Here is a 12,937-nt window from a genome sequence, read left to right on the forward strand (position 1 = left end):
AGAGAGAGAGAGAGAGAGAGAGAGAGAGAGAGAGAGAGAGAGAGAGAGAGAGAGATGCTGTCAAGATCACAGGTTGCTACCAATAAAGTTCTCTTGTACAGCTATGCTAGCATTATTCTCACTCCAATGTACACTGTACACTGGTAATTTAAAGGTAAAAGGTAAAGGTTTCACTGTTCAGTCATATCCAACTCTAGGACACGGTGCTCATCTCCATTTCTTGACTGAGGAAGTCAGCGTTGTCTGAAGATATTTTCTGTGGTCATCTGGCCAGTACAGCTACAGTAGATGCCAAAAGCGCGTTGAACACTGCTACCTTCCCAACGAAGTGGTACCTATCAATCTATTCACATTTGCATGCTTTCAAAATGCTAGGTGGGCAGGAACTGGGACAAATAATGGGAGCTCACCCCATTGTGTGCTGCTTGGGTCTTGAACCCAGGATGTCAGCTTTCCAGCATCTTTAACAGCTGAGCCATTGTGCCCCCTTTGCAGATGCATGACCAAATTTCATGCATCTACAACAAGGATGTAGGTGCATGAAATTTGGTCATAAATGCATGCTTTCATTGAAAATGGTTTTTTTAATTGTTGTATTTGCAAATAGCCGCTAAATATGGTAGCCACTAAACAATGTGTGCCTATATTGAAGAACAATTATGTTCTTAAATTTCAATCATTCCATGAAGAACAAATATACATAAATTATGAAGGGCATAGTAATGTCATCAAAAAAATTAATTTTTGAAGACAAATATTATGTATGATTCATAGTCAATTATGAAAGAATTTGCATTTTCACAAAATGTTGGAAAACGTACGAGGAAACTGACCCCAAAACCAGCTGTAAGACATCTTCAGCTATAAACTAAAGTTGAACTGTCCTCTAATACAGATTATACTAATCTCATAATTTTCTTGCATGCTGATGGCTTCAAAATGCGTATTTATCTTAAACCAATGACATCAATCCTTTAAATAAATTTTTTCTTCCATTCTAAAATAGGAAACAGGCAAACTAATTTCAGTAAAAATGGAGGGAAAGTATTGATTTGCAATTAAAATAGATCTTTCTATTTAGTAAGACCATAAAAAGTTAGAAGATGACTAGATAAAACTCAAATGAAATCTGATAAAACATGAATAAGATTTCATTCTCAAAACTGCAGTGATAAAGAAAGAACCTCAATTTAAAAAGAAAAACAGTGTATTTTCAATGTATCCTCTGTTGCTATAATGCAGTGTTTCTCAACCTTGACAATTTTAAAGCATGTGGACTTCAACTCCCAGAATTCCACAGTGGAATTCTGGGAGTTGAAGTCCACATGCCTTAAAATTGTCAAGGTTGAGAAACACTGCTATAATGGCATGTGGGAATCACCTTAGGAAAGAATTGCAGCCAGAGGAACAGTCAGATAAGAGGAAGCTTAATCTACAAAAGGAATGTGGATGTGGCAAATGGCTCAAAAGGGACTCTCCCTAGTTTCTTGGGATGGTAAAGGCAACAGGGGAGAAATGTACTTTCAGACTTAACAGATTCTATTAATCTAACCCTATAATAAAGTAGAATTAATTCATCTGGACATATTTCCTATCTGAACTACTTTGCTAGGCTGGCAAGTTGGTTGCCTTGATTCTAGTTAACTTCTAAATTTTTTTTTTAGCATTTGGAAGCTTTATGGGAGATTCCATAGAACTCTTGGTACCAAATGTCTTGTTTGATTTTGTCTAGGATGCATATGTGTCAGGACATATGCTCTACTACAATTTTGGAAGTTAAATGTCTGTCCAAAGCACTACCTGATATGATAACGAGACAAAGTGTGGGATACAGTATGGCCAAATACCTGTTGGCTTGAGTCCAGGAGGTTATAAACTATTTCTTAAAAGAAATGAAGCCACACTTAGAAAAAAGAAAAAAGAAATAGAGCCTGAATTTCTAAATAACTGGTTAATCAGATCACATCTGAATGAAACATTATTTTCTAAAATGATTTCAGTCAGTCAAGGTTAGGTTTTGGCACAGAAACTAGCTTGAACATACTATGAGATGATATTTCCTAAGAGAAACCCAAGGAAGAATATGATTCTATTAATTCTTATGACCTCTTAGCACCTTTCAATATTACTGAGCATAGGATCCTTTTGGAGCGGTTTTGTAATCATTCCAATCATAAGACAATTTATAAAAACATAACACCAAAAAATAAAGATACGAGAGAAGCAGCAAATAAATTTAACAAATAAATAAATGTATATGCAAACACAGCTGTATACTTTTCATTCTGGCAAGATTTCATCTATAGGTGTAAAGCAATAAGGACCTCAGTTTGGATGAATTGCCATGTGTTATTCCTGGTTTTGGACCTCATAGGCCAGTGATGGCGAACCTTTTAGAGACTGAGTGCCCAAACTGCAACCCAAAACCCACTTATTTATCGCAAAGTGCCAGGGCTGCATCAGTGTTGTGCCCTCAGGGGGAGTGGGGGCGTGGTTTACTGGGTGGGCATGGTTGCAGTGGTCACGGCAGACTGGGTGAGTGTGGCCAGGGCCAGTCCCTCGCCATCTCCAGGGCACCCCCGGGGGCCAACTCCGCTTGCTCGCTTACTTCCTGCCCCGTCGTTTCCAAACGCCACGTGCTCGCTACTCTGGTGAACTCTGCTGGGGCAACGGCATGTGTGCCCACAGAGAGGGCTCTGAGTGCCGCCTCTGGCACGCGTGCCATAGGTTCGCCACCACTGTCATAGGCCATAAGTGAGAACCCATTCTTCTGATTTTTATTTTATTTTATTTTATTGCTGAAACCAGCACAAAACATTGCAAATTGTGGTCATAAGACCACAGGATGCTATACAACTGGTTGCAAATGTGAGCTAGTGGCCAGACACCCCAAATGTAATCATGGAACCACACAGGCCCATTGTAATCTTGAACAGTTAAGTGACCGGTCATAAGTCAAGGACTACCTATATGCATTTGAGATCCCACTAATGGACTATTCTATCTGGAACCGCTGATGAAGGCTCGGCCTCAGGTTTTGAACAATAAAATGACTTCTGCTGTACTCTATATTATGACTGCTTAACAGATGGAGAAGATGTTTGATCCATCTTTTTCCCCCCTCATTGTTCCTTTTGAAGAAAGATTAGTGATGAGTTGTACATACTGTATGTACTTTGTATGGAGAGATGAGTCACATGGAACATAAGAAGGATTTGTCATGTGGCATTTAATGTGATAGACAGCTTTTCCATGGAAGGAAGCAATGTATTATGAAAAATGCTATGATAATAGGTACTCTATGGTTAAATAATTAAACTGAGAAACATAGTAAATTCAACTGAAAACTGGCAGAAAACTCTTGGCCAATTTTTTTCACAGATAAACAAAGAGTCTTAAAAATGTGTATCAACCTATTCTAGAAGCTGATGTCTCACAGTCAGTGAAAAAACTGAAGCTGAAAAGATACTGGATATTTCAGAAGTCAGTTTAGCTGAAAGTGCCTCCAAATCTACCATGAAGTATTTACAGGAAATAATAGTAAAGATTTTGGATTTTATTATTATTATTATTGAAAATCTGTGAGCGATCGCAACATGCCATACACCCAAGGAGACAAGAGTATTTCTGCAAGAAAAAAAAAAGGGGGGGGGGAATCCAGCAGAAAGACCTGAAAGACTCAGCTAGGTGAAAATATTTATTTCTGCCAAGAGAGGTGTTATGCTATCTGAAAGTGCATCCAAACCTCTGCAATTTCATATTCATTATTTTCTTATTCTAGATCTGTGAACAACTTACACATAGTAAATATGCCTTCAGCTTTGCAGAAAGGTTTAGAAGTTGCATCAGCTTCTTCTAGTTGGAAGGGTACTTTGGACATTGCTTAGCTGAACCAGAGAGAATTTTTGTTTCAGAAGAATGAAACCTCTTTGCAGCCTTGTCCAGCAAATAACCTTTTAACCGTAGGGTGGACAGAAACAATGATACGCACAAACCAGAAGTTGATCAAGGTATGACTAATGGATTATAGTGCCAAGTGTCAGGACATGAACTTTCAAGATGCAGAACTGCTTAAAAACAGCCAGACCCCTCCTGAAATTGCATTTTAAATTGTAACATTGTTCCAAGACAAGACCGATAAAAACCAGTTGGTCAGAGTCCAATACTTTTAGGTTATAAAGCGGAAAGAGGAGCTAGTAGAGTAAGCTGTATATGTGTGTGTGTATCAAGCATACTATTTTGCTTACTGCTTTTTCGTCAGTTTTTTCTTCTTGCTATCTTTTCTACTTTGGGGATAGCTTTCTGAAATCAGACAGCATCAAGAACTTTTGGCTACTGTGGCTAATTTACAGAACCCCATTGCTTGGGAAAAACCATGTTGATCAATGTTATCTACTTTCAAATATTAGCTGGAATTGTGAAATGTATTAAAGCAGTGGTTCTCAACCTTTTTAATGCCGCGACCCCAACCGGTCGTAAGTCGAGGACTAAACCGGTCGTAAGTCGAGGACTACCCAACCGGTCGTAAGTCGAGGACTTTCCCTGCCCGGGAACGCCGCGCATGCGTGGTTCTGCCCCCTGCGCCGGCCGAGGCGTAGCTGGCAAGCGGCAGAGACGGAGCAGGCCAACCACCAGCTGGCCCAGCTCAAGGGAGGTAAGGCACCTGCCGGAAAAGGGGAAAAAAATGGCGGACAAAAAAAATGGTGGACAAAAAAAATGGCGGACAGCCTTGCTTGGCGACCCTCATGAAATGGTTGATCGACCCCAAATGGGGTCCCGACCCACAGGTTGAGAACCACTGTATTAAAGTAACAATTATATTCAAACTGTGATTCAGTAAATCCGATTGTACACTGTTGCTTTCCATGAAGATTGTGCCCACTGAAATCCAGAGGTGCTTAAACTTTTGCATGTAACTATACTGAAAGCCAATTTGGTGTAGTGGTTAAGGCATCAGGCTAGAAACTAGGAGACCATGAGTTCTAGTGCTCCTTTGGGCGCAAAGCAGCAGGGTGATCATGGGCCAGTCACCTTCTTTCAGCCCTAGGAAGGAAGCAATGGCAAACCACTTCTGAAAAATGCAGGGGTTTGTCTGGACAGTCTGAACAGGAATCAGACATGATTTAAAGAAAGAAAAAAGTTACTACTACATAATGGTTGAATGAAAAGTAATGCTTCACCTCCATATCCTTAGTTTAAATTTTGGGTATGTTAATAAATGAAACAGGAAAATAATTTTTGAAATAAGCTATTTTGTTACCTGTATTTACTTTTCCACATAATCACCACCACTTGCTCCACACTCCTGTCAATAAGGGACAAGTTTCTTACAGCCCTCGTGAAAGAACTCCACAGAACTCCCATCAAGCAGATCCTGACAAACCTTCCAATCTTTTCATTTGAGTCAAACAGATACCCACAATGTATTTTTTTTTATTATTATTTTGCAAAAAGGTGGGATTCGCAAGGCACTTGGTCTGGATAGTCTAGCAGTGAGAATTAACATCACAACTGCCTTTGGAGTGACTTGTGAGGCACAGTGTTTTCATGTTGCAGCAACATTTCCTTCTTGTGCTTCTGAATGCTATTAAATTATAAGTTTCAAAGTTTTGAACATTACAATGTAGCACTGAGTTGACTGTGGTGGCAGATTGAAGGAAAATCAATGTGAATAACATCGTATGTACCTCCTCATATGCACTTAGATCTGAGGTCTATTCTCTCTCTCTTTCTCTATCAGCTTTGTGATGATACTTCACTGACTGATGTTTTATTTCTGAGCCATAACAATTAGTCTATTAGGGGAGGGGGGAGCTGTCGTGATGCTGTCAATAAATTCCTCATATTTATTCTGATAATGTGACAACAATTGTGGGCAAATTTCAAATTATGAAGCTTAATTTTTGCCATGGCCATCTTGCACAGACTTTCCAGTATAGAAGAACATGAACAATGGAACCATTACTTTTCTGTGAAATACCAAGATTGACAAAAAATTTCCTTTGACTGTTTTGCTGACTGTCTGTAATTATATCAATCTTTTTCATATGAAACTTGTTAGCTGTCATCACAGGTCTTCCACTTGGTTTTTAATCACACAAATCAGCTCTTCCTGGTTCATAACTTTATGTTTTTTGGCCCAGTAGAGCACAGTACTCAAATCAACAGAGTAACCATCACCATAAATAACCTGCATTCAGCAATGAATATCATTTAGAGAGGCTCTTTGGGCAGTAAAAAAAAAATCAATTGTGGCATATCTTTGAAGCAACTGACAAAAACTCATTACAGTTTTTGATTTCACAAGTAATAGCAACTTTTTCTCACAGTAACTTCTTGCCAACTAAAGTGAAAGAACACATCAGAGCTTCTAGTGTAGGCATGTCAAACTCGCGAAGTCACATGACGTCGCGCGCATGTCAGTACTGCCATCTGTTGGTGATTTATAACATTGGAAGCATCAATTTTCATTCAGCCCTCATTTTGTTGTTCATTTCTAGTCCCATTGACATTATCTTTTGCTTACTGTTTAATGAACATTACAACCCCATGACTTTAACTGATCATGTCAGTATGGAAGTGATTATTCACGACATGTGTTAATCTAGGTCACAATCTTATGTTCATGCTTTTTTTGGAAGTTCCAGGTTTCAGCAGGTTCAACATTTATGGACCACATTTAGTTACTGTATACTTGAATCAAGAGGATACTGAAACAAGGTTATAATACTGGAAAACATTTTGTGCATGCATCTAAGTCTCTTTTTATTAAATAGGCCATTTGCTGCTGTTGTTATGCTTTTTAATAAGTTAAATTCTTTTAAGAATTTAGGAAATGACTAACTTAAAATATCTTAACATATTTATATTCATCTTTTTGTTTTGGATGTTAACAAATTACAGGTAGTCCTTGGCTTACAACCTTTTCATTTAGTGACTGTTCAAAGTGACAATGGCACTGAAAAAAGTGACATGACCGTTTTTCACATTTATGACTATTGCTCCATCCCCATGATCCCAGGATCAAAATTTAGTGCTTAGTTCATATTTATGATGGTTGCAGTGTCCTAGGTCCCTTTTACGATCTTCTGACAAGCAAAGTCATTGGGGAAGCCAGATTCACTTAACAAACCGTGTCACTAACTTAACAACTGCAGTGATTCACTTAGCAATGGTAGCAAGAAGGTTGTAAAATGGGGCAAAATTGACTTAACAACTGTCTCACTTAGCAACAGAAATTTTGGGCTCAATTGTGACCGTAAATCAAGGCTATCTGTAAGGTTTTGTTTTGTGTTTTGCTATTATCAAATACCCTGCATCGTTGTATGTTGGATATACCTAAAGGAATCATCCTTATACTATTTAATATATTTTAGTCCTGACTAATGTATCATTATTGCTTTTATATCTCAGTGTACCTTAACCTAACTCATCCTTAACTGCAAATAAATATTGAAAAACTCTTATTAAAAATGAGATGTTTGCTCTTTTATAACTAAACCATATTTCCAACATTTGTAAAGCATACTTTCTTTCACTGGATAAAATCTCCCTACAACCAAAAATGTAATTTTTAGCTCTTGAAGACCTCAGGAAAAAATGATTTATTAAACTCAAAAGATAATATCAGAAGGTATAATTTATTTAAACTGAGATTTACCCCTACAAATGCTGGGGAAAAAATCTACTGGGATATTTCTAAGAAAGCTTTTTTAAAATCAGATCCTTATTTTAATACCTTAAGAATATTGCCACAGATCTGAAAACTTAGGACCTGGGTTTTAATAATTCATAATTTTAGAATAACACTCTACTGATTAGTATTTCAGCCAACATCTGAGACAAATGCAACAAAGTTAACAGATAAATGTTTATATTTAACAATATTTTAATACTTTATAAACTGAAAAAATGAACGGATGATCTATTTAAGAGAAGTCAGAATCACTTTTTTTAGTTTTCTATAAATAAAGGCAAAAGATGCAGTCAGCTGTTATTCCATCCACTGCTTCTGGCAGGTGATATTAAGAGGGCCTGCATAGCAGTTTCTATCTGGCTGATAATATGTTGGATAAGGAAACAGTTGGTATCTGTCTCATTTCACCAGACACCCCACTTAGATAAGATGAAATTGAGGGTTTTACAATGACCTACTAACTCAACAGAGTTATAACTTTCACCTATTAACTTGGTCTAAAGCTTGAAGGTATGATAAATAACCTCATCAGCCACTATAAATGGTACATGCTTCCAATGAAAAAGTGGATTTAAAAAAGTTAATTAAAAGTACAATCAAAAATGTTATCTAAATATATATTGTTTTAAAATCTCTGTGTAACATATGATCTATGAAAAAATACAAATTATTAAAGATATTCAAAATATTTCAAAATCAAAATATTTCATGTCCAAAATACATTGCATCAATCACCTCAGAAATGTTTAGAAGCCCTGTTCAAGCTTAAAGCAATTATTTTGAACTTAAAAATAACTCTTCTGAGCTTGAAACATTTTCAGATAGGTCTGAAAATAATTCACTTTGAACTTGATACTGGGTGTTTCAACTCAAAATGTTTTATATATTCCTACATGAAATATAGTAATCATTTCAATCTGCATTGGAGAATATAGAAAACAATTAGGACTTAAGCACACAAAAATTATTAAATCTTAAAGACATATAAATTATTATGTTACAATGGGACTTATTTGGTTGTTATCAACTTGATACTATGTAATCGCCAGCACGGTGTAATGATTAATAGTGAACTCAGAGTGGAAAGACCCAGGTTTAGTCTTCTCTTAGACATAGAAGCCTAATCAATGACAGCCAGCTGATAAACAACCTGTCTTTTCAAATTGTAAGTATTATTGGAAGAGCTTGTGAAATACAAAAGAACCATGCGACTAAGCAAGACAAACAGTAAGTAATAGTATTTTGATAGCAGAACTGGACATATTGAAGCTTATTACTTTTACTATCTTTGGATATATCTAATTTTAGATGGGACTGGGCTATAGGTTCATTAGGCTTTTGATAACAAATTAAGAACTGCAACTAAGTCAGTGGATAGATAGGAATCTTTTAGTAATATCAGGTCTGATGTGAGAGCACTTCTGGAACTGCCATTATTCATGGGCTAATAGATACTGTGCCACTCAAATTTTTTGCCACTCAGATTTTGGTGATACTATACCTGGAGCTAAACCAGGTACATTATTGCCAAATACAGGTCTGCTTTCAGAAATAATTGGAACCTGTGGCTGGTACAAAATGCAGCCAGACCTAATATTGTTGTGATATTCTGGAAAAATCTGGTTCACAGCTTACTTCTATTTGAAGTTCTATCAATGGGCAGGAGGGAATAGATATTTCTCATCTGTGGACAGCAGACTCTACAATTATCTCCTGTAAAAGTCCTATCTTGCTCTCTCTTCTGAAAAAGCTGTAAAGCAAGTTTTTAATTCACCTATTGCATTGTTTCATAATATTTTCACTGTGGATCTTTATTTCAACTATTAGACTACACTATACAGATAGTTCTCACCAGAATTTTCATTGTAAGTTGTTGTGATCATAGATTGAGTCAGGGCCAATTTTTGTGGTTGTTAAGCAAATCACACGGTTATTAAGTTAATTCAGCTTCCCCAAAGAACATTTTTTTTGCCAGAAATGGGCAAAAAAAGCTGCAAATCATAATTACATAACCATAGGACACTGCATCTGGTTGTAAATGCAAGCCAGCTGCCAGGTGCCTGAATTGTGATCACATGATTGTAGAGGTGATACAATGGTTGTAAGTAGAGTACAGATTATAAGTATGGTGGAATTACCGGTTGAGGGGAGGGGGACCTTCTAGGGCAGGGCTAGGCAACCTTGGCTCTTTTATGACTCGTGGACTTCAACTCCCAGAATTCCTGAGCCAGCCATGGTTGCCTAGCCCTGCTCTAGGGGGAATAAAGAGACGTTCCAGCATGGAATCAGTTTGGGGGAGGAAATGTCTGAGGTCCAAACCTTAGTGTGGTGGAAACTCCACCTATACTGGAGGGATGTGTTAAGAGGGGGCCAAGCTTAGAATCCCTGCACTGCAGAAAGCTCCAGACTTGACCTATCTCAGAATCCCTGAAGCCTTTTCTGACCATTCCCAAGGGAATGCAGTCATTCTGGAAAGATTCTTATAGTTATAAGTGATCAACAATAAAATATCCACCTGGGTGTATTCACTAATGATTCTGGTTTCTTGCACCTGACAATAAGTCTCTTTTTCCAAGATTGTCATAATTTTGAACCATTGTTAAATGAACAGTCATAAGTTGAGGACTACCTGCACATGTTTTCAGCACTGTATAAGCTACCTGGAGAGCTATTTACAAACATAATTAGTAACATGTAGCAACTAACATTTGTATGAACAAGTATTACGCATCAAATTGCAATTTCCTCCCGCACTTGCAAAAGTTAGTACAGTTTCCGTAAGGAACTGTACTGGTGTAGAAACTTCTTCTAATTCTTTTACTAGCTGACCTGGAAGACTTCTGCCAATTATGAGTGCCAGAAGAGCTGCAGGATGCTGCGGAAGAGAGCAAAGCAATATGGCCACTTCAATTTGTTCTGAAAAGTGAAGGAGCCACGTTTCTTCATGAAAAAGATTCCAGAGCAAGCTTTCTTTTATCTTTCATTGAAGCAAACTATCCATATGAAACCCTACTGTTTAAAAGATTCAGATGTCAATGTCACACTCTACATTACAGTGACTTGCATTCCTAGTATAATGTTGTAAGTCAATCACAGCAATCCATACTAACTATACAATTGGTATTGGACTGATATAGAGGACAGAGTCTCAATTGCTCAAAAAGATAATCAACTTGATCCGATTCAAATGCATCTGATTTAGAAAGTAGATTTGACTTGATGAATCAAAGAGAGTCAGAAAATCAATCCAATTCAGTTATTTGAGCTTAACTGGGTCAATTTGTTTTGAATTTCCATTTGAATTAAAAAAAAACTTTCTGGGAATATGCAGAGACTTTGAAATAATTTAGATAAATGTAAAGGCATCAATTTTGGCCTTCTGATTTGATTTGGAAAGCTAATTTAACTAGGAGAGTCAAATTAATTACCATCAAAACTCTGAATCCAAATTTCACATAGCCCTAATATTTCCTTTAATTCCCTGAAACAATGTCTTGATATAATATAAAACACTGGAATATAAGTAACACAAGAAGCTCTAACATTATACAGAAGTATCCCTTACACATCAAATAGTTCACTTATCTCTCATCTCCATAATTAAGACACGTAGCTTTCATTGAAACAGAGACTCAATTAATATAACTTTCCTTTTTTTATAAGAAAGCTGTGACTCAGATCCACTGAATAAAAACACACAGAGACACAGATTCATACCGGTATTATAGCCAGGAGATCACTATCAAAAAGTAGAAAATGTACATTTTCCTTCTGCATCTTTGCTGCATTAGTCCTCCTTTTGAATCTCAAATGAATGGGAAAAAAATCTGATCTATTTTTAAAGTTATTTTGGTATTTTGGATGATTTCCAATTGCTCTTTTCAGGGATTTATAAATAAATGCCAGATACACTCTTACAACCGAAATAAACCACAATGAATAAGGAATCCGGTAGATTAGCTGCATGTATTTACAAACCTTTGCATTTAGCGCCAACAGCATTCATTGTTGCCTGAAATTCTAAACATCTTTCTTTTAGATCAACGCCAAACACCATGAACACATTACTGCAATGCAAATCACTTAGAAGATAGCATTAATAACTTTTTGTTCACGCAACTCAATACTCAAGGGCAGGTTAACTAACTATCCTTATTCTATTTGGCACCTGCATAAGTCAGAGGAGGATCATGGCCAAGACCAGTGGTGGCGAACCTATGGCACGGGTGCCAGAGGCGGCACTCAGAGCCCTCTCTGTGGGCACGCGTGCCGTCGTCCCAGTCCTAGGCCTTCAGCTGGGTTTTATAAAACTTTTTCGCTTTAGGCCTCCGCCGCCGTGTGCAAAAAAAAAAAAAGGTTCAATCAATCAGTCAATTTCAACTTCTCGGGGGGGGGGGAAAGATCTTGCAAAGTTGGAATTGATTGATTGAACTTTTTAGTCCCACCCAGTCTGCCGTTACCACCGCAGCCACGCCCACCCAATGGGCCACACCCAGCCAATGGGCCACACCCACCCGGCACCCGACCATGCATAAGTGGGTTTTGGGTTGCAGTTTGGGCACTCGGTCTCTAAAAGGTTTGCCATCACTGGCCAAGACCATCTTTTTTGGGGGGGGGGAACAGCTTACAGAAGCAGCTGATGTGCAGATAACCAAAGATGCTGGACTTGAGAACACAGGTTTGGATTTGTTCTTTACCTGCTTTCTCCTTGCTTGTTGTTTGAAGGCGGAGGATGCAACACAGTCTGATTCCCTTCCATTTCCACAATACACTTGGTATTCAACTCCAACTCTAGAATGCAACACAAGGGACTTCAGAACTTCGTCTCCCCCAAAGATACTTTCCCTTCCAGCTCTATTCTGATTGCTCGACCGACCGACCGATTGATTCATACTTCATCGCCAGCCAGCAGAACTTTTCCCCGATTCTTTCTCACGCCTAGCAAACCATTCCCATTTACGACTAGAAACGTAGGAAACGAGATGGGCGTTGTTCTCCAAAATACTGAAAGGAGAGCGCGGGGAGAAGAAGCCCAGCAAGAGTGGGAATAACGACAGAAAAATATGATAAGGGAACAATCTACCTGTTGCTACATATCTTGACAGCAGCCAGGCTTGCCTTTGCGCAAAAATGGAAGAGTAAGGAAATTCCCACAGAGGAAGAGTTAATACATAAAATATTAGCATGTGCAGAAATGGACAGGCTCACAATGATACTAAAAGATAAATGTGGATCATTTTT

This window comes from Protobothrops mucrosquamatus, unplaced genomic scaffold (assembly GCF_001527695.2).
Source record: "Protobothrops mucrosquamatus isolate PMUCROS unplaced genomic scaffold, P.Mucros_1.0 scaffold276, whole genome shotgun sequence".
Lineage (NCBI taxonomy): Eukaryota > Metazoa > Chordata > Lepidosauria > Squamata > Viperidae > Protobothrops > Protobothrops mucrosquamatus.